The sequence below is a fragment of the Nelumbo nucifera genome, chromosome 6, assembly GCF_055504915.1.
Source record: "Nelumbo nucifera cultivar China Antique chromosome 6, China Antique-T2T, whole genome shotgun sequence".
Taxonomy (NCBI): Eukaryota; Viridiplantae; Streptophyta; class Magnoliopsida; order Proteales; family Nelumbonaceae; genus Nelumbo; species Nelumbo nucifera.
In genome coordinates, this window is record NC_142654.1 from 30,163,278 (window position 1) to 30,186,473 (window position 23,196).

Here is a 23,196-nt window from a genome sequence, read left to right on the forward strand (position 1 = left end):
AGGTTTGCTGTTTTTCCAAAAACGTTTTCTCAACCTTGAAAATCTGAAAAGGTGTGATCTGAGAAAATGTCCTTTTTGGTGTTTTCCTGTTTTTCTACTGTTGCTAGTAATAGTATGCTGACATGGCATTGAAAAACGCCTATATGGCAGCAACAACAATGGAACCAAATATAAAACTTGAGAAAACAGCATGTTTATACACACCGTTTTCTAAGAAAAAGTCTCAGAAAACCGTATTAGTTCCCGAATATCTACTACCAGTTTTATCTATGAAAATTATTGATACTTACTTATTTTTGTCTCTGATTAAGACTATTAAGGCACCGACCACAGTTTCAAGTTTCAACAAAAAATTCTGTTGTTATTCCTTAAACGGAAGGCCATCAACTTAGGGGCTATTCGTCAAATGTAAACGGTATTGTTTTCTAAAACAAAAAAACAATTGCCACATCATCAAAAATGTATTATTATTGTTTTTTACTCGTATGGCAGTTAGTTTTTGTTTGGGAAAACAAAACCATTTACATTATTAGACACTCCATTATTAAGTTAAAAAAGGCCAATGTTCTTTTCCATGATTAAGAGAGAGAGATTCTCTGTTTCTCTGTTCCGACTCAAACAAGTAGACTTTAACTTTCCCTATAATCAATTTGGTTCATTATAAATACAACTAGTAGGCCCATATATGATATTTGCAGCAGCTAGATTAATGATTTGATTTCCTAATTCTTTTCTTGAATCGATAAGCAACTATTTGGCGTTTGTGATGTTGGTTCAGATATCTAACAACCCAACAAGCATATGCTAAATACAAGCCTATAAAAGAATGTTTTCAGATGTTTTGTTAAAGCTAGCAGCTAAAAAAAGTAGCTTAAAAAAGTACTTTTTGTTGCTCAAAGTTTTCATTCAAGTTTTAAATATTTTTTTTTTAAGATTTGACAGGTATGTTTTTTTTTTTTATTTGGAATTAAAAGCTCCAAAATTTTAGACAATTCTACTAATTATTCAAGTGTAGTTAAATTTACCAAAAAACCATCTATGCCTTTGTGACATGATTAGGCATGGCATTGCTCACAGCATAACAGGTAAATTTTAGTTGTTTAATTTATAAATCTTATATAAATTTTAGTTTTTTACCAAAAAAAAGAAATACTAATCAATGCAAGTTTTATATATACACACACTCAGCATGTAATATATTTATTTCAGTTTTTTTTAATTATTTATAAATAAAATAGCTAAAAATTGAAAATTGAGGCCCAAAAGGTGTTTTTTTTTTGGCAAATATAATGAGTCAAGGTGTGTTAGGATGCATAGATTATGAAAAATAACCCAAAATTAAAAAAAAAAATCACCCTTATCCAACAACCGAGTGCAAAGTTATAGCCTTTGAAAATTCTTAATACATTGTAATTTATAAGCCCTGACTGGGTCAAGTGGGTAAATGATTCAACCTCCTGGTTGATGGGTCTTTGACCAATTCCATGTTTTTTGACAAAATAATGGGTTTTAGGAAGATCCAAACCAGAAATAAGGCCTAGTGATGGTTCAAAAAGTTTGACTGTCAAGATCATCAACAAGTTGAAAACATTGTATTTTTTATTTTTTATTTTGAAAAATTATATTTTAAATCACACCAATTCATTAAAAGGTAAGGCCGAATGGAATTATAGAGTTTGAAGAGAATAATATGAAAAAAAAAATTATAAATTGCATTTAGTGTACCATTAAATTTAAGGGCAAAATTGTGATACACATTTATAGGGAGAATCAATCATTACTAATAAATAATATGATATTTTTTTGTACTGTAATGTTGATGAGGAGAATCAAGAATTACACTAAGGCTCTGTTTGGAAGGAGTAAAAAACATATATAAAGTGTAAAATCTTGTATTTTATATTATTTTGTATATATTTTAGGGAGAAGTACCAATCAGCCCAGATCAGAATTCTCTAGCCCCAAAGTACAGGGGAATGCATCCTGACCGTGAATTGATGCCAAATTCACGGGCAGGATGTGATTTATAGGGGGGCAAAGGGCTAGTAGTGGGGGGGCTGGAATTCAGAATTCTGCATCATGTGTTTTTGTACTTCTCCCTATATTTTATTATACATATTTGTATTTGTACTCTTTCCAGTATGAGCCTACCTATATTGGACAGGTAGAAATGTCCTTGAGAAATCCTCATGATGCATTTAATAAAAGGGGGTGTTCTCCAATATGAACATTTTTTCTTGTTTCTGAAATGTGCCATATTGGCAATAAAACAAAAGCACAACCTTTAATGTGTTTTAAAGTGAAAACACCCCCAAAAAAAAGAAAGAAAGAAAGATGGTCAATCCACATTTAAAATGGATTTTTGGGTTTCGAAGTCTAAATAAAAGTAAAAAGAGCAAAAAATGGTGAGTTAATATCCATTTATCACAACTTTTATCTGAATATTGTTTGTTTTACAAACTGAATAAAACTAAAAACATGCTAGAAAGTTCAAAACTGAAACTAGCAAAATCATGGTTTCTACGTTTTTGAAACTCACAAGTCACAACCGCTAACAATGTCGACAGCTATGACAACGAAAAATTGTGGTGCCCCCCCCAGAATCGGATTCAGCCCTCACAGTTTTATGCATTAGGAATATCTTTCTATGAATAAAAACATACAAATACAGAAATATTCAAGTGGCCGTAAAAACAGTGTGAGCACCATTCTCTTTTCTTTTTTAACCAAAGGATCGATGGGGACATATATGGGTATACTCATTTGTCAGGGCTGAAGTACATAGGCTTATGGCTTTCTGATGTGGGTGTCACATTGGCAGCCTAGAAGCTGAGAGCCCAAATCAGCTGTCAATCATTCATTTGAAGGGCTGTCCCCAAAGTCATATTTCAGAAGTTTGGCTAAAAAACTATATAGGTGAGATTGAAGCCCCCAAGAACCCAATCATATTACAATATAAACTTCAAAGGGTTTAGGAATGCTAACATTATCCACGAAGGTGATTCGAAGCTCATTTGAGAGGTCGGAACCTCCTTCCATGGAGTATTAAGAACATTATCAGTTCTTTCTGATCTGCAAAAGGTGGAGTCTCAATGTTCAGTATAATCATGTCGACAGAAAAGATAACTTTGCTGCTGATTGGCTTGCTATGAAGGGCATAGTTTAGGGAGTTCACATTTGTGTCCCACAAAGGGTGTCGCACAAATGTCTCACATGTACATCTCAGCATGCGTTGGAAATATCTGCTGTATTTGTCATTAGGAAACATTCTAAATACACAGTTGGGATGTGCTGTGGGGGCGCGTTTGTAAATTCTAATTTAGGTTCCAAATTTTTTTTTTTTGTCAAATTCAGATTTATCTGCTATTTATTTTTGGGATTGCTTGGGGCCTACACGCCTACACCCCACCCCCATCTTGTGTATCTTGTTTTTCTTTTTATAAAAAAAAAAAAGAAGGGCAGGCCATCCGCTTCAGTCTCTTTGAATAGATTATACAGAGTAGTTCAAAGCAGCTAAACCAACTTATTATATGAATATTTAAAACTTAGGCTTATATCTAAAGTTTGAAATATCGATACACCTAATACGCATGAACATGTTAGTGTTTCTGGTGACCCAGAATAATAGTGCCGATACATTCCAATTTACAACTTTTGTTGATATCAATTCCAATCTAGGTTGGAGAGCTTATACATCATACCTAACATGGGCTTAAAGGGCTAGTACCTTAGCTATTTACTGGGCTTTTAACTCAAAGGCTAAGTCGGCTTTCTGGATGGGCCCACCATGGGAGGGGTTGATGGGTATAAATTTACAAGATCACTTGGCCCACTGGTTATCTGTTCTTGTGATAGAAGCTATTTAGGCTTAGGAGAACGCGTAGATGCACTATGCTCAGCTATGCTCTTCCTTTTTCCTTCCTATTGTACACCATGATTTTGTTGTGGTCCTCATTCTTGATAAGACCTGTTAACATGGTTGGTAGATCCAAACTAGTTTGATGTGGGAGCCCAATTTTCCATTATTGGCTAGTGCTGTACTACATGCTTCATACATGACAGGTCAGGTGATGCAGAGATGGGCCTCATCAATGTGGACATGGGTATAAGTTATATATATAAAATATTTTTCATTTAAGGGGGCTTTTGGTATAAGTTTTTCAGATGATCTTTTGGGTATTTCAAAGTTCAAAAGATCAGAATTTGATTCTTTTCCATTTGGCAATAAAGGACAAGAGGTTAGAAAGATACATGCATCAGAAAGCTCGTGGAAACCCAAAATGGCTGAAATCAGAAAGCCCATCTTTGCACACCTAAAATCTTTCGTATAGCAGCCCAATAGACCATGGTAGATCAGGATATTTAGGCAGCCTTTGACAAGTCTTTCCGTGCAGTCTTTTGGGTTTCTACAAGCTCGACGGACTAAAAATAGGTCTTTTTCCATTTAATGACCAAAAGCCAGAAAGATGAGAAGATGCATGCGTGGAAAGACCCAAAAAGAGTAAAAATGCCGAATTTCAAAAAGCTTTGAATGAATGAAGCTTTCTGGTCTTTCCACATGATATATAGCCTCTTAACACATTTTTAAAAGCCTAATAAGCCAAGTTGCTTACCAAATGGTCTTTGTCTTTAAAGACAGGACCCCAAAAGCTCATTATGCCTTTTGATCATCTGGGCTGCTAGAATATCTTTCCAAAGAGACTTACCAAATGGCACCTAACTAAACGAACTTCATACATCTTCATCTGTTGGGCTGTTGAAAGATATACTTAAAAAGGCTTGCCAAAGTTTAATCCCTAAATTGTCTGCTTTTGGTTTTGATTAAAATTAAGCCCATTTTAAAATTGATCTTCTTTTGGTGATCCATTCTCAAGAAAACGGGTCATTCCCTGCAGGGACCATCCATCCATTCTATTCCATTTTTCTAGGCACTGAAAGAGAAGGAAGAAATGGAGAACAAACCAGAGGACAATTTGGAATCCAAGACAGCTACGAAGTTCAATCACGTCCTCTTCCCACAGAAATCATTGAACAAGACAATGGAATGGTGAATCACTGAATCTAACCATGTCGTGTCTGCATCTGCATCTGCATCATTTTTCTGGTAGAATTCTGCATCTGGTATCATTTACCAATAAGCCGGATTGAGAAAACCAATCCAATGCGGTCTCCCCCAAACAGGCATGAGCATGAGAAAGGTCCTGAGATTAATAAAAAGCTTTTATCACATTTTCAGTACTTAAGGTTTGTTTGGTTTGTAGTCGGAATCAGAATCAGAATCAAAATTTTTTAGAATTGAAATGGTCCATTCTTATAGTCTGTTTGATTCAGACAGAAATAGAAATAGAAATCAATAGGAATAAAATATCATTCCCAAAGGAGAGGCAGAGAATGACCATCTCCTCAAATGGAAGAATGTTATTCCAGCAGGAATGAGAATGAGATTCTAATTCCATCCAATCAAACAGTTGAAATCAGAGTAGCCCATTCCATACCCTTATTCCCACAAACCAAACAGGAACTTAGAGTTTAGACCATAAAATTTAGTGCAATTATCGGAATATTCGATTTCAAAACTTGGGCCATACGGATATTCACCGGCCGGTTCATCCAAGTGGGTAGTTCAATTGCTTTCCAGTTTCCTCTGATCTCTGCCATATTTTGGTGGAGGGTGGGGCGGTGAGGGTAATAGGGACAAACACATGTGAGAGAGATCAGTACTGATCCGTGAATTTTAGAAAAAAATTATTTCAATGTTCGCTGGGTTTTGACGCTGGCAAAAATCTCCCTAGACATCAAAGACCTCCCTTCCGTTGGGGTTGCAAATGGATCGGATCAGATTCGGTAAAGACTATATCGGGTCTGATCCAACAAAAAATCTGATCGATCTGAATTTGATAAAAATTTGTTAGATTTTGAAGATTATGATTTAAATTTGAATTCAAATATCTTATTAGATATTCAATTTGAATCTAATTTGATTTAGATTGTAATAAAAAACTTAATGATATAATGTAAAATAATAATATGATAATATATAATTATATAAATAATATATAGAATATATCTATATACATATATAATACATATAAATTAATATATAATATTTCCTAATTAATGGATTTGATCGGGTAATAGTGGATCAGAATCAGATCAGGTTATATTCAAATTCGATATGTTAATTAAATGGATTTGATTTTTCTTTAAATCCCAATTATTAGTTTTTTATTTATAATATACTAATAACTAAAATAAAATATAAATTAGATGTAAAATATAATTATATATTATTTATTCTATATAATATATACTTATAAATTATATATACATATACATACATATATGTACAGATAGGGGATGAGGGGAGGCCTTTTTCATATTTCTTCGAAAAGTGAAACGTTTTTGCTAGGATCAAAACCCCAAATAATTTTCCTGTGAATTTTTGTTAAACATTGAATATTTTGATTTTGATTTTCTCCCTAAAATTCAATTAAAATCATATAAGTGAAATAATTTCTTTTCACTAGTAAGGCCTAAGCTACAAAAAAAAAGGGGGGGCGTCAAAAGGAAAATAATAGAAAACAGAAAAAAAAAACCAAAACATATACACATACACGGGAAGATCTGATAGATTGAGTAATTTAATTTACTATTAATCAATTGATAAATTAATAATAAAATTTTGCTGTTAATTAACTAAAAATATTCAAAGTTATTTTTAATATTTAAAATTTTAATAATTATATTTTTTTATTTAATGTTAATTTACAGAAAATAATTATTGTTAATTTAATGAGAATAAATATTTTTTAATAAATTTAATTTTATTAATCATTTGTAGTAATTTTAATAATGGTAATTATCTTCATTATTTTTAAATGAAATTTTGATTTACTTTAAATAAATAAAAATAATTACAAAATCTAACATTTAATTCTATTGATTTCACTTATAATGAATAATTATATAGGAATGGCAACGAGGCGGGTTCGATGTAGGGCACCCCCTCCCTACCCCCGTCCCATAGTCAAGACACTCTAACCCATCCCTATTGCCAGGTGGGTTCAAGGCAAGGCACCCACTCCCCGTTAGGGATTGGGAATCCTCGAATTTTCCTCCATCGTCCCTGATGTCGGGCAGGTTTAGGGCAAGGCACCCACTCCCCGTTAGGAATGGGGAATCCTTGAATTTCCCTACCTCATCCCCGGTGTCGGGCGGGTTTAGGGCCAAGTACCCACTCCCTGTCAAGGATGGGGAGTCCCGAATTTCCTTGCCTCATCCCCAGTGTTGGGTGGGTTCAAGGCAAGGCACCCACTCCTCATCAGGGATAGGGAATCCTCGAATTTTCCTCGCTTATCCTCGGTGTTGGGCGGCTTTAGAGCAAATCACCCATTCTCCATAAAGGATGGGGAATCCCTCGGATTTTCGTGCCTCGTCCTTATTCTCGGGCAGGTTCACAACAAGGCATCCCACTCCTCATCAATGATGGGGAATCCTCAAATTGCCCTGCCACGTTCCTAGTGTTGGGTGGGCAAGGCATCCATTCCCCATCAAGCACAAGGAATCCTCGAATTTTCCTTGCTCCATCCTTAGTGTTAGGTTGGTTCAAGGCAAGGCACCCACTCCCCATTAGGGACGAGGAACCCTTGGAGTTTCCTCACCCTATTCCCAATGTTGGAAAAGTTCATGGCAAGGCACCCACTTCTCGCCACTCCATCAAGGACAGGGAACCCAATATTCAATTTGATGACAAAAATGATCAAAAGGATATACCGAGTATCAACCAAATGGTAAGTTTCCAAAAGCATACTAAATTATCTTTGATTTTAAAAAATATAATTTTATGAAAATTTTGAAAAATTTGTTACATTTGTGTAATTTTGAAAACTTAATGAAATTTATTTTTGAATTGTTATTAAATAATTTATTTTATTTTTTACTGATTTAATTAAAAAATACACTAATTTATCTTATAGTCTGTAATATAAACTAATCAATAATTTCGTTTTTCCAATATTCTACTAATTATCTTAATAATTCGTGTAATTATTGGTTCAAATTACAGTTTTCCCTTTCCCATACTCATCTAAGTTTAATATTTTTCAATAATTTGCAATGAAAATTACACAAAATTTCAATAATTTTCCGAAATCTATTAAATGTAATAAATTTTCCTAAAATTTTCAAAATATTCCAATAATTTTCAATAATGATTTACTACATTTTAAATAAACTTTCAAAAATTTTCCAAAAATACAGTAATATATCTTTTATTTTTTGCAATATAAATTAATTAATAATTTCATTTTCCAAAATTATTTGCTACATTTAATACATTTTAAATGGACTGGGTAGGACTTTACAAACCCGACCTGTACCCGACTCGTTTATTTCATCTTCTTAACCCGCATATATGAACAGTGTCGCTCGACACTGCAGGACGAAAACCGATGCTGGGTTCCCTTCTCCGATGGCTGTTTCTATTCAGTTCACCCTAGAAACACATCGGAAAAATCTGAGAACGAATGTGTTCTCGTTTTTCCCTTTCTGTGTGTCGGAAAAGTCACACGGAAATTTCCAACCAATACTTGCACATAAGTAACATCAAATAATTGTAGAATAACCTGATTCGTCACTTTTCAACATCACCAAAGCTCCTGAAACATCCCAATCAATGCCAATCACCCATTCCAAGAATTCAACCCCTGTATTGATGTATAAAATGAAGATTGAAACACTGAGTAGAATGGAGGAAGAAGAAGCCCAGGGTGATGTGTTTTGACGTCTAAAAGAAAAATTTAAAACAAAGACAGAACGGTAGAAGAGATAGGAGGGAGGAATAGAGGTTTCTATAATCAAGAGAAGTTTTTTTTTTTTTTTTTTGGATAGTTTCCATCCCAATCACGATTCTGAAAAGTTGTTTTGGATGGTTTCCATCTCTATCACGTTTCTGAATTGTGGTAGATCCTACATTGAATTGGGGTTAAAATTATAAAGAGAATTTGCTAGGTGGCAATTTGTGAACTGTGAAGATCGGATTCTGGCTTGCATTCCAAGTTGTGTAGCACATGGCCCATCGTCCTCACTCTTCTCCTTTAATGCCTTCTTTCTCCCTCAATTTCTTTTTACTTTTTCTACATTTCTTTGTTTTCTTCGTTCTTTTATTCCTTACAAAAGTTTCAAAAGGCAAAAGTAATATTTTTTTTTCTCCTCTGATTTAACAAGAACTCTAAGCTGTACAACCAAACTGTATTGTGCCAGACAAAATGGTTTCTCTGCAATTGCCACTTCCAGTGATGAACTCTAAGCTTTACATAGAAGCTGAATTGTACTAGAGAAATGGGTTCTGGTTTCTGGGGTTTCTGCAATTGCCACTTCCAGTGATGAACTCTAAGCTTTACATAGAAGCTGAATTGTCCTAGAGAAATGGTTTCTGGTTCCTGGGGTTTCTGCAATTGCCACTGCAAGAAAGCAGCAATCACCATTTGACACGTACTCCTCCGTGCAGGAGGAGGGTACGATTTTAGAAAAAAATTGAACTCGTTGGGAGTGAGACTGAGAGAAGAATTTACTGCTACTCTTTTGGGGTACAATTATGGGTTACGGAGGTCAAATTCATGGCTACTCACAGTTAGAAGACGGGTTTCTACTTTCTCAGAAGTGCAGGGTGCAGAGAAATAATTTGTCCAATTGGGTTCCCACCGGCAGAGCTGCAGTGAGTGCCACACTGAGGTAGGGTGTAAAAATTCCAATCGAAACTGGCAATATCCAAATTTCAATCCCATTAAAAAATTTGATTTAGTATCTGAAAGATATTGAAGATTAATATTTGAATTCGATTATATATTCGAATATTCAATTCGATATATTATAATTTAAATTTTATATATAATTGTATATAATATTTAAATATTTTATATATTATGTATAAGAATTAAACAATCCATCTTTTTTTTTTTTTTAATAAAATTCAATTGGGTTACTAAAATGGTATGAATTGAATATCTGAATTTAACAGATTATGATATTTGATTTTTCCAACACCCCCTTGGGGGGCAGCCATGGTGATGATAAGACGAGATCGCTCTCACCAGAGTTTGCCTAACTCTACCAACAACAACAACATTGCTGGTTTCGTGGGAAGTAGTAATTCATTGATGATTGACGATGGGAAGAACAAAAAGAAAAGAAGAGAAAATGAAGAATTGGGAGCCAAATGAAATAGATTAATCAGTAGGGAATCTCAGGGTGAGAGCGCTGTCGTGGGAGAGATTTCTCTGAAACTCTCTGAGGACTGAGGGGGGTCCACTCATTAAACAATCAGCATCAATGACTCGGCCAGGCGTACGATACGCGTTTTGATGTCTTTCCATGGGAAGGGGGGAGTAGGGCATATAATGCTATTTTGGGTGGGGCGGCAATTATTAACCCGACCCGCTCACTTCCCCCAGTTTTCCCGTATAGCCGTATAGGAGAGAGAGAGAGAATGGGGGAATAGTTCTAAATCTGAACTATTTAATGAATTGGGGTCGGGTTGAAAGTTGAACATGTGGTTGCAGTGTTACAATGAATCTTGCTAAATAGTCCTATCAATTGGATGAGGTCAGGGTAAAAGGGTGAAGTCGCACACCGAGATCTGTAACTAGGAGAAAAGTCAGAGGCTCGAGGAATTATTCCTTGGGTAAGTATTCCAATGCTTAAGTCAATAGGATAGAGAATGATGATGTTGAGATGAATATGTTGAAATAACGTTGATCCAAGCCGAAGAGATAGTGTAAAGAGGTATTCAAAGAGTGTGGTTTCGGAAAAGTCACTTGCCTCAAGCAGGGAATACTTAATTATAATTGGACATCTGTGTCCTATATGGATAGGGCTACCGGGGTTGTCAAGATGAGGGCATCCGCCAAGGTCTTTGAGAGGTTTCCTCTTTCTCGGCGGAGTTTGCTTCATTGTCCGTATGAGATACTCCTTCTTAGTCGTGTTCTTCCATTACACAGAGTGTCGACATGACTTAAGAGGTGGGTGACCGCATAGATAGCCACATGACATCCTTGGCCAGCTCAACCATCACCCGAACACACTCTCTCTTAGTAGCACCGGGATTTATGTTATTAAGAAATAAATCTGTCTAAATGGGACCTGTATACGAGTTTAATATTGAAAGTAGATGAGTGATTCCCAAGTGGATTTCAGGGAATTAACATCCCAAAGCAAACAGATTTGGTTGTTAGGATGGGTTCGATTGGGTCAATGGATGATTAGCAAAGGAAATCACAAATCAGCCTCTTTTTATTGAAAGTAGCAATAGAATGCTGTTGACGTATAAGATAGATGGACCTAAGGTTTATCACTTTAACTCTACTGAATTAACTAGGAAAGGGCTAAGTTTGCTTTTCAGAGAACAACAAAAGGAAAACAATAGCTTCTTTATTGGGAATTCATGGTTCATGTTGATTGTTCTATCTTGATTTACTTTACAACTCAATTTGTGTCAACCTTAGACAAATGATTGAATCATCACATGGGCTACCTCTCTTGCATCAATTAAGTAGCTAATCTCTCTCCTCTTCACGGAACAACAACAAACAGATTTGTTTTTGGTAGAAACAACAAACAACAAACAGATTGAAGGCAGCTTAATCCCCCGACTCTCTCTCTCTCTCTCTGCCTATCTAAAGCAACGATAAGCTAAAATAAAAAGAGGGACTAAGCATTAAAAGCATACAAACATACAAGCATCCAATGAATTCAGTAAAAGGCATTTGATGGACTTCTTCCCAACATAAAAGAAAGGAGTGGATGGCTTCCTTGTTCTTTCCTCCTTATTTAATGTGTAGTCACTCTTTCTGACCTTTTTCACAGTCAATTTTATCCAGGAACCATACATGTCCTTGCCTTTCCGAACTCAACCTTTCTATTTGTGGTCATTGTTTTAAACTGCTGTAAATCAGTAAATGGTTGCATTTATTTGTTGAGAGAGAGAGAGAGAGAGAGAGAGAGAGAGGAAGCAAGATGAGAAGAACTGAAGGCTACCAAATTTGGGTCATCACAAAATCATTGTTTTAGAATTTAGTTTCCTGACGAGACGCACTGGTTACTGTGTCGGATGTAACATTCTTCCATCGCTTTATGGGATCTGAAATCAGCAAAAGAGTTCATTGTAGCTGATTTGCTAAGTTTATTACTCCTAGAATCAGGAAAATCTTCATGGGTTTTCGTTAATCGAAGCGTGCGACGTCTAATTTATCAAAATCAAGTAGTTAAGATTTGGAAAACAACGACAGTACTGTCATTTTTGTTTGGGGAAAAGAGAGGAGGATTTGAGTGAGAAAGATGTAATTTGGTCGTGGTTATAGTTAAACAAGAATCCCAGATGGTGATTGAAGGAACCAGTCAAGCAGAAGCTGCTGCTGAAATAGACTACGACGCCCAAAAGCAAGCCAAAAGTACTTGGGTAATAAGGCAATGACGAAAGGCAATAATATTTCAGAAGAAATAACCAGACAAGTGCTCACTCGCAACCAATTAAAAATATGCAACAAATTAAGCCTCCAAACTGAAACATCAACCTACTGTGAAACTCCAGAACTTAAATCTAATTCTGGGTTATATGTTAATTTGCTTTCTAAGTTCAAATTCATTGTCATGAACCATTACTAACATGTCACAGAACTAGCAAAGCAGCAGACACAGCCACACAGCCATAAACCCTAAACACTAACTTTATTTGGGGAAGAGATGCTCACTTACAAATTGAAAAAAACAACCGTTGAAACTTGTAGTATTCGCTAGATTTGTGATTGTGGGGTAGCAGGAGCAGATTGATATTTTGTGGTCATGGCAGTGTTGTCAGACTCCGATTGGATTCTGGGTCTCAATATTTTGACGGTTTTAACTTGTTGTTGGCTGAATGATATTAAATCGCCGTTGCCGGCCGGTTAAACGAGGAACATGGTGAGCCAGTGAATTTTTTTTTTCTCGTTTTCCGTCGAATCTGGATCTACCTACGGAGTAGCTTCTTGGCGTTTATGTGGCCAGTGAGAGAGAAAGGAGCGTCGACCATGATTAGGAAATAGACTTGAAAGGTGATAGTGATGGTGAGGTCATGTACCACTCAACGCTCAGTGGCTTCCAGTGCTCCTGAAAGGGCATAATCTCCTTTTATTACTCCCTTATATCGTACTTTATGTTTTAATCCATCCTAATGAAAGAAACAAACACTGAGAGAGACAGAGAGAGAGTGAGAGATTTATAATTTTATACTTTAATTTGTTTAATCATGGGAAGAGTAGGAAAGGTGACATAGGCAAAAATATTCGATTAAGATCCTCTCTCTCTCTCTTCTTCTTTATATATGTGGAAGAGTAGCTTTTGCAATTGAATTTTCTTTAGAAAAGAAGGTTTATCAATCAAGCCATCATCACCTCGACCTCATATGAAGCAAGTCATCTACAGTTGCTTCGAGATGGGGTTTCTACATTTGGAAAGCAGGGATGTGGGACAAGTGAGCACAAAAATCCAGTGAAAACTTTGGATTACATTCCATTTTTCACTCCAAGAGACAGAAACATGTCACTGTTATTACACCTATTCTTCCATAATATTATATAATATATATGAAGTTTCAGACTATAAAAGAAGGTGAAGGTTAGGGCCCCTGATCACACCCTCAGGGCGCATGTTAGCAAACCAGACATGGAGACATGGAGAATTCTCCTCCACTGTCGAACCCTGCAATAAATCTTCTTCCGAAAAAGAAAAGTGGACATCTGGACTTGAGTAGCACGGCACAAAAAACCCAATAAGCTGAGGTTCCAATTTCCTAAATGGAACGAACTGTTTCCTGCATTGGGTTTCTATAGATTTGGACGGAGGAGTAACTTTGGTGCTCAAATGTGGGAAAAATCAGAAAGTTAGTAGTGTACATGGATGGGAGGGACAGAGGGAGAAGAAGTTGGGCTAAGGGCGTCTTCTAGCTAGTAGTCCTAGTACTCCCATAAGAATGGCTCCTCCATCTGGAATCCGAAGTCGGCTTCTCCCGGCGAAAGCAAAGGCGAGCAGAAGCCAAACCTGTCGATTTGATTGCTGCTGAGGTCCAGGAATAGGTCGGGCAGGTCGAAGAACAGGCTGTCTTCTTCATCTGTGGACGGAGAAACTGAGAATTCTTGGGTGTCTGCGGACGTGGTGGTGAGAGATGGGGAGTGAGTGATTGGAAGAGACTCTGGTTCCGGTTCGCTAGGCTCACCTTCGGCGTCGGCTTCATGACTACTTCTCGATGGATGCTCGCCGAATGTGGCAGCGGCGGCCTTGGCAGCGGCAGCTTGGATGTCTTTGGGCGATGAGCTGGCCGGCCGGGGAAGCTCGTGAGCCCGCTCCGGGAAATTGAGGTAAGCTGACTTGCCCTTGACCGTAAGTGCTGCCACGTCGTGGGCTCGAGCTGCCATTTCTGGAGTGGGAAATGTCCCAAGCCAGATTCTTGATTTCTTCCTCGGCTCGCGGATTTCCGACACCCATTTCCCCCAATTACGCATCCTCACTCCACGATAAGTTGGGTGCTTCCCGTCGTTGCTTCTGCTGCTGCTGCTCTTCTGCCGCTTTCTACTTTCGTTGCCATTCTCGTTTTCTTGGGCTTTCCTTGATCCTTTCTGTGTTGCTGCTGTTGAATTCTTTTGGGTGTGGTTGAATTCTGTGAAGACGCTTGCGCCTGTAGAAGAAGAAGAAGAAGAAGAAGAAGAAGAAGAAGAAGAGGTGGTGCAGGAGGTAGAAGAATAGGAGCTTTGACCCTCAGATCCCATGATGGGCGGTTCTTCCATAATACAAAAGAGAAGAGCTTAGCTTTTGGAGTAAGTAGGAGAGATCGATGTGAGAGAAGTGGCGCAAAAAATAGAGAGGAGTTGGGCTTTTATTGTTCCTCCATAAATTGGAGTGTGAGAAAAAGTTAAGAACATGGGCCCGGTCTACTCTCTACTGTACAGTGGTTATCTCCTTCTGAACCCACATTGTTTATGAATAATACCTAGCTTGACATGGCCCTTATTTTTATTTTTTATTTTTTATGGTCTGTAGTAGTTTGTTTTTTTCCCTCATCTCCTTGAGTTTTTTTTTTGACTGATGCATTTTCCATGTGGTCTTTTGCCTAGATTCGGACTTGGAGTTGGACCTCTCTCTCTCGGGTCGAGAAGCTTGTGGGCCAATGGATGTTACCCACCGTCTCAAAGACAAGGCCCAATCCAGACCATGAATTCCACATGAAAGCTGGCCGGGGCCCCCCCTTCGTTTTGCCATCCCATCGAAGAGCACAACGTAGCCACCCCCCTCAGACCATGTGGACCGCTGTATTGTTTTTTTATCCTCCCTGCTAAGCCGCTCGTCGCGCCATCTATAACCGCAGCAATGTGTTCGCTAAAAGGTCCCAGAATACTATACATTTAACTTGTTACATCCCCCCCCCCCCAATGAATACATTTTGCAAAGTCATCAACTCGGGAATTTTAATTGAAAAATGATGGAAACCCACCCAGAAAACATATGGGTCTCTTTCATACACGTGACGCACATGCTTGTGGGCCAGGCCCATTCAACCATTGGACCCTACAAGAGAGAGATCCAACAGCCAGAAAGTCAACCAGAAGGCCCCATCTTCTGTCTCCTTTCTTCCTTCTTCCCAAATCAACACCCTCATTTCTTATGACCATCAAAGCCAGACCATTCGATTCACCCAACTGAGATGTGGCATCACAGCTCCAAAGACTAAGCATCTCCCACATTAATCTAATCAGAAAAGAGGGGTTTTTTAGATTTTTTTTATACGAGGCTAGATGTAGTTACTTCTTGTCCTATCTACCCGAATAATAGGAGTTCTTGTTTCAAAATCCTTTCACCAGAGAGACGCCATTAATTTCTCCAGGCCAGAGTTATGTGAAAGCAATGGGACAGAGGCTTAAGATTTCATATCTAGACGCTTAACTTTCATTTAAAAGCAAAACCCATCTTTGGGCCACCCACCCATTTAACAAAGCTTTCGTTTTCATTAAAGCAGGAAAGTAGTGATTTTAATCTAAAGAGTTTGCTTTTTTGCTATTTGCAAAGAAGCTTCTTTCCTCTTTAGCGTGGCTTCTCCAGTTTCCTCTTCGTCTCTTGCTTTGTTTACTCTCTCTGATATGTAGCTCTGCAATTTTATACCTTAAATTAAACAAATGTTATTTGCACTGCTCTGCCCTACATCGCCATCATCATTTCTTCAACTCTGTCGACAAGTTTTCGTCTGGCCTCGTGATCAAATCTGTGGAATGTGGAACCTCTTCTCTTCCACATTTTCTAATCCCCCTATTAACAGACATTTGTCCTTTTCTATTAAACTAACTGATTGATGGAAGATAAAACCAAAGAAAAAATAAATAACTGATTAATGGAAGATTAAAACTGTAGGCCTTCCCTAATGGGTAATAATTGGCCGATTTCTTTTCTCATTCTGAGGAGCAGAACATGTCAAAACACTTTTGTTCTTTTTCCCTCGATTTTTGTAATAATAGGCGATTCTTTGGCATTGTTTAATATTCAAAAAACAAGAAAAAAAATTAAACTAATATTTGCATTTGTTATATACAGGTAATCTGCATTACTATCACATGGTGTTAATATGTCTGAGTTATAAGCTTAATTTCCTAAATAATCTCGATTTGCTCCGCTCCATTTCGTTTCATGTAAAATTAAAGAAAATGAATGTTTTCCTTGAAGAAAAAAAACAAGCTTTTGATTTTGTAAACGAATTTCTTTTCAGAGAGTGAAAGCTGGGAGCAAAATCTTGGGTTTTTCCAAATAAAGGGCCGGTCCTCTTGATTCGGATCTCTGGTTCATTTTTTAAACCTCTCTTGATATTTCTCAATCAATTGGAATCGCTTTCCAAGTGAAGCCAAACACAAGAAAATTGGGAAAAACGATTCATTTTTGTATTATTGAATAATATAATTTCCAAGGGAATCATTTGTCCATATGCAACCATAAGCTGTCGTAATTAATATATGACAAGACAATTTTTTTTTCCAAGTGTTAAGAGACTATTTTTTTTTTTTTTCCGGATCATTTGAATGATTTCTTACACCAAAAGCTACGTGGTTAACGGTGATTTCAATAGAAAAATCTAACAACGTGAAAATAAAAAGTGGAATTTTATCCTTTCCATGCGTTGTACATTACTTTCACATGTTTAGAGTTGATTTTAAAAGCAAACTCAATCCGTTAGTCACCCTAAAAATGGTACATAATATGGTTAAAGTAAGTTAAGCATTAATTTTCTTTTATGAATCAATATAAAGTGAATTTAATTTTGGGAGAATGAACTGTTCAGCCCATCTCAGAATTTTTATCCTCACTGTACAGATGGAATGAATCCTAAACGTGAATTGATGTTAAATTTACGGGCATGATGCAGTTTATACAGGGCTACTAGTACACTATGGGGATTGTAATTTTAGAATTCTGCAGTGGGCAGCAGCAGCGTATTTCTCCGATTAATTTTTTTAAATTGTGAAATGTAAAGTCTAATAGGTTTGGATTCAAGCAGAGTTGAATATTTGACTATTCAAGTTTGACTCGGCACAAAAATATCATGCTTGAGCCTAGAAATATGAGTTTGAGTTTGGCCCAATTCAAAAGTTCGATTAAGCTTACAAGTTTGGCTCTATATATTAAATTCAAGCTCATCTCAAAACTTAATTTAGACCAAACCAAATTGAGGTTTTTACAAATTGATGTTAAATAGCTCGTGAAAAGCTTGTTCATGTCTATTCTAAAGTCTAAAGAACTGCATTGTTCATGGCTATGTTTATTAGTACGAGTCTATTAACCACTACATTCTCCACAAGTCTACCCACATGACACCACAGTCGTACATCGAGAACATCATGCATACAACTGTAGTTTGTAGTTAGGAATGTAAATGGATTTGGAATCGATGTATATCCCAATCCATCCAACAATACAAATCTAAAATGTGATTGCATCTCCCAAATATCAATTCGAATATGAATCCATTAAGCAGGGGTGGAGTTAGGAAATTTTCATGAAGGGGTCAAAACTTAAGATACATTGGGAGGAGGGGGAGGGAGAATAAATATGGATGGTCATATAGGGGCCAACCCATTGGAGTGGGGAGTGGGATTGGACCAGATGTCAGTCTGCACGTGGTAACGGTATGTTGCTGCTGGTTGGTGTGTACGGAGCACACAGTAAAATTAGATCAGAACAGAGGATGTGTGGGCCCGACCAATCACCAAATCTAGGGAGGCTAATTAATGAGGGAATTTTGATGGACACGTGGAATTTGGATATCGCGTGGAAAAAGAAAGCCCGGCCAGGACCAGGAAAAAAACCGGCAAGGAAGACAATGAGATTCGTACTTTTGCTACGCACAAATCTTTCCACGTGTGCGGCAGTGGGCCCATCCCAATCCAGAAAAGCTGAAAAGCTGAAAACCCCACGCTGATTGATTCTAGTGACTGAATTTTTAGATTTCAAGTCCCACTAATTTATCTTTTTTTTTCATTTTTACCGTTTTGTCCTTTTGTGATTTATAGATAACATATCAAACGGCACCGTACCGTACCGCTGGGAAAGTAAGGTATGAGATGGATATAGTTACGGAAATACCCTCTCACTAGAAGAAGTAATTGCCAAAGGGAGCTTAGGTAGAATTTGCAGAGAGAAAAAAAATGCGAAATGCGAAATGCGAAGCATGTCCCACGGCTAACACAAAACAAAAGAAAACCTTTTCAGAGGCCCAGGAATCCACGTCCACGTGTTGACAATCAGAGTGTCCATAACCACATTCACCATTCAATAAACGTTACCTCCAAGTTAGAGTTTAGAGAGAGAGAGAGAGACCACCCAGGAAGTATCATCGGAGAAGTACACCGACCAGAAAGTAGGCGTATAAATATACGTATAAATCCATGTCGAGACGTACGTGATCGTGATGGTGATGCACTTCGATCGATACGACGAAAGGGATGCCGATACGATACGGTATAAATCAAAATTAAGACTTTGTACGTGGGTTCGAAGATTTTCAACGATCGGTACGTGATACCAACTCATATTATTAATTAAATACGAATTTATGCATGGATAGCTAAGCTGCCAACCTTTTACCAGCAGCTTCTCAGCAAGTTGATGAAATGGAGGTGTGAGAGACTAAGAATGAAGGACCGACCTAGAATGAGAGAATTGAGAGAGTTGAGAAGTGAGATGGTTCATATATTCAACTATCCATCGTGACCCCAGCAAGTTGTGCAGCCAATTTGGCTTGTACCCTTATCTCACACGTATCTTTTCTACATAGAAAAGTTATATAAGATATTTTCTTTTCTTTGATGCGGCTTTAACCCTAGAGGGGCCAGGTCCAATATGCTAGATCTAGTCAGTGGGGGTTAGTGATAGGGTGCACATGGGTCCCGTGCTTTACGACTAACTCGACATTGAGAAAAACAATAACTCACTCTGAGAAGTTTTTTTTTTTTTTTAATTTAAAGATTAATTTCCAGCAAGATTTCGACAAGGACCACAACACCTACCCTGTACCTTCAAATTCTGTAAATATGAGAGAGAGAGAGAGGATTAAAGAAATGCTGATTTGGCCAACAACATGCCAGGATTCAAGGCCCATTTTAACCGACCCCCAACACCCTTATCCCAACGATGGGAAAAGCATAAATTGGGCCGTGCATGCTACAACATTGAACTGGGCCTTACTTGGAAGAAACCTTAAATGTCAATATATATTATTGTTTGGACGAGGAGTTTATAGAATGAGAGCGAAGGTTGTGTTTGGCACCATTACCATTGCCATTTCAGGCTCAAATGTTTGGAGAAGTAATGGCTTTTAATGTCAAAACACGTATATTGTGCTGATGTGGCAACGCGCCAAATATCACCTAAAATAACTATGGGTTTCGAACCATTATGGGCTTGGGTCGGGCCAAGCACAGAAAGTACCACTCTTCGTTATATTTATACGAGTAATTGGGTATTTAATCAATTAATCCAATTACTCAGAAACCTTTTGGACCAATTGGGTATTCATGAATGGAATGGACCATTGAAATTTCTCTGCCCACAGCTGACAATCAGGCCAGGAAATCAAATTGCTATGGAGAAATGTGCAATCATTTGTAATTCCATTCATTTATAATATTGTTGAATGGACCATGTCACCGTGTACCCAACCATTCGTCTTGTTTAATTTTATTAATAAACCCAGATTACAGGATACATCGGGACACAATGCTGAAAGGGATGATGGGATCAGGATGCATGGACTTCTGCTGCAAGCAAAAACAGTACGCTAACATGCTGATAGCATTACGGCGTCATCTCTGTGCTTGTATGTTTTAATTCATGGGAGATACTCTTAATGTACACAGATGGATGCCGTGCTGTTAGCATGTTGTCTCGAAGTGTATATGTCTTACAACCGCTCAATCTCTCACTTTGGATCTTTTGCTACTCACAAGTACGCAGTTGTTTCTACATCCCTATACTTATATCCATGAGTAATTACAGTTGTGCATTGGAAATATATATCTCCCTTGTCATTGATGGAGACGCGTTCCCAAAACATGACGATGGTATTCTGTGAGTATGGATGTGGGAACAATTTGTAGGTAATAACTTTAGAGTGATCACATCGACCTAGCCCAGAACGGCATGTGCATTGCATGTGATATTAACAGTGAACAAGAAAGATATATAATAAATCTCCATTAATTTTTCAGCCTCTTCAGTGAGGCTAGACTCACATTTGCTTATTTGTTTAGTCTGTTGATTACAATTAATACAAAGAAATTAATTCAAAGGATAATTGTAATTAAAGATGGATAATCCTAAGATAGTTAAAGACAAATACACGTTCTCTCCATGTCCCCACTTTCTCTCGCAAATACTTGCTACATGAAGCTCTGCACATGAACTGTTGCAGGAATTGCACGAACCTTGGCCTCTGTAAATAAATGTAGAACATAAATTACACAGTTGAAAATTTGAGATGTCAATGGGGTTGGGTGCCTATACTCAATACTAAATAGTCCTCCTGTCCAAAGCCAGTTGTTCTTTTTGGGACCATATCCAACCCTAGCTCTTAGCCCTGATTAATTATATACCGGTCCCCAGGTCTGACCATCCCATTTTGCTTCATGATCCTTGTTTGGTGGGCAATTTGTATGATTTAATTGCTTCTCTCTCTAGATCTCTCCTGACCAACCCATTTTGCTTGGTGATCTTTGTTTGGAGGCCATTTTGAATGATTTAATTCTCTGTAATTGCATCTGTGTGTGTGTGTGTGTCGGAATTAAGAATTAATGCGTCGTTTACAGAAGTCCCACTCTCATGTTCCATGTTTAATAAAAATAATTATCAAGTTAGATAAAAATATTGTTTTTTTTTTTATTTGGCAAGATGTCAGACAAACTTTGACCAATAAATTAAATTTTGGTGAAAACCCATCTGATTGGTTATCAATTTTATGAAGACGATATCATACATATTGACAAACACCACCTAAGAGGCTATAATTACCACCACATGTATATGTGCGTTTTCTGTTAAATTGGAGGTTGTTTTGAGTTAAAAAATTAGTTGAAAAGCATTTTGCATGAAAGTCTATGCCAGCGGGTGTTTAAATAAACATCAATTTGATGTTTCTGCGTTGAGAAGCAATGTTTCAATGCCCTGACTGATGTTGTGCCAGTGCCAGTGTGGTATTAACATGGATCGATGAAAGCAATTTTGTTACGAAACAGGATTCAAGCATAGATAGTTGTGATTTTGTTTCTTATATGTAAATAGTGTTAAGGTTGAAACACCAACGGGTACCAAACGCTAATCAATTGATCCCATATTTAAAAACCAATTAAGGACTGATTTATTAGTGTGTTAGTTGGTTTGTTCCAACTTTGAGGCTGAAACGGATCCCGCAATTAGCATTTTAGGGAAAAAAAGGGGTCTAAGGGAGAAGTTACAAATGGTGCATGGCATTGAATATAAAAAAAATGGGGGGGTTATAGCTGATAAGGGCAATTTTGGGCACTAATATCAATAAAAATAATTATAACTTTTTTAAAAATATATCAAATAAGGGCAAAAACAATGTTCATCTTCTTCTTCCTCTAAACCACCGAATAAATCTATATCTCAAGATTAATAAATATTGATTATAAATCTCTACTTTTTTGTTCACTATTTGTTAGCTTGCTGCAATCAAAAATGGCGGAGCCCATTCTTTGATTTTTGTATTTCGTTCTATGCATCTAGCTTCTCCACTTAACATACTCGCAGACCTCTTCCAATCCCGATTTTCAGGCTTTAATGGCATTCAGAAATCAGAACTCCTTCAGATACCTCTAACAGGCTTAGTAGCTAGAACCAAATTGTCGATTCTTGTACTTGGTATTGTGTTTCATGTGAGGAAGAAAGAGATGAACAATGTTTTTACCCTTTTTTGATATATAGTTTTTTTAAAAAGTTACCATATTCTAAAAATTATATTAAAAAGATTATTTTTATTGATAATAAGATTCAAAAATTTCCCTTATCAACTGTAATCCCAAAAAAAAAAGAAAAAAAAAGAAAGAAATGAATCAAATTCAACATTTACTCATAAAAATGTGGTCCAACTGGATGGGCATTAATGCTTTAAGCAATTTGAATACCAATACCAAGTCCAACATTATTATCTATGCTTGTTTTAGCATGAATCATGTAAAGATGGGCAACTACCAATCCCATAGGACATAGTCAGTAATAGGTTGTTTCTATACAGCCAATAGAAGATGGTGACTCATGCTGTGCAGCTGTGGTATGTAAGGGTTTTTATTCTATGTATCTTATTATCTTATCATGATATCCTCGTACTTTTAATTTATGACTTTTCTTATTTAATAAAAAGGTGAAAATTTGGGATACCATTTGGGAATTCATAAATCTATCTATCTATTTATGTATATTCATAAAATGAAAAAGAAGATACAAGAAAGGTAAGCCACATCCATGCTGGAAAGGATAAACAGAAACACCGAACCTCACAAGCACCCCGATCCCAATAACCAAAACTACTTACTGAAAAACCTAGCTTGAAAGAACAAAGGCCACCTGAAGAGCCCACACCATGCCATAAACAAACTTCCCACCAGTAAAAAATTACAC

The 23,196-nt window shown here is 37.0% G+C and overlaps 1 pseudogene; it reads right to left on the reverse strand.

The window, feature by feature from the left end:
- Positions 1-13,517: 13,517 nt before the first annotated feature.
- LOC104598459 (ethylene-responsive transcription factor ERF035 pseudogene) lies at positions 13,518-14,978 on the reverse strand (annotated as a pseudogene).
- Between the last annotated feature and the right edge of the window lie 8,218 nt (positions 14,979-23,196).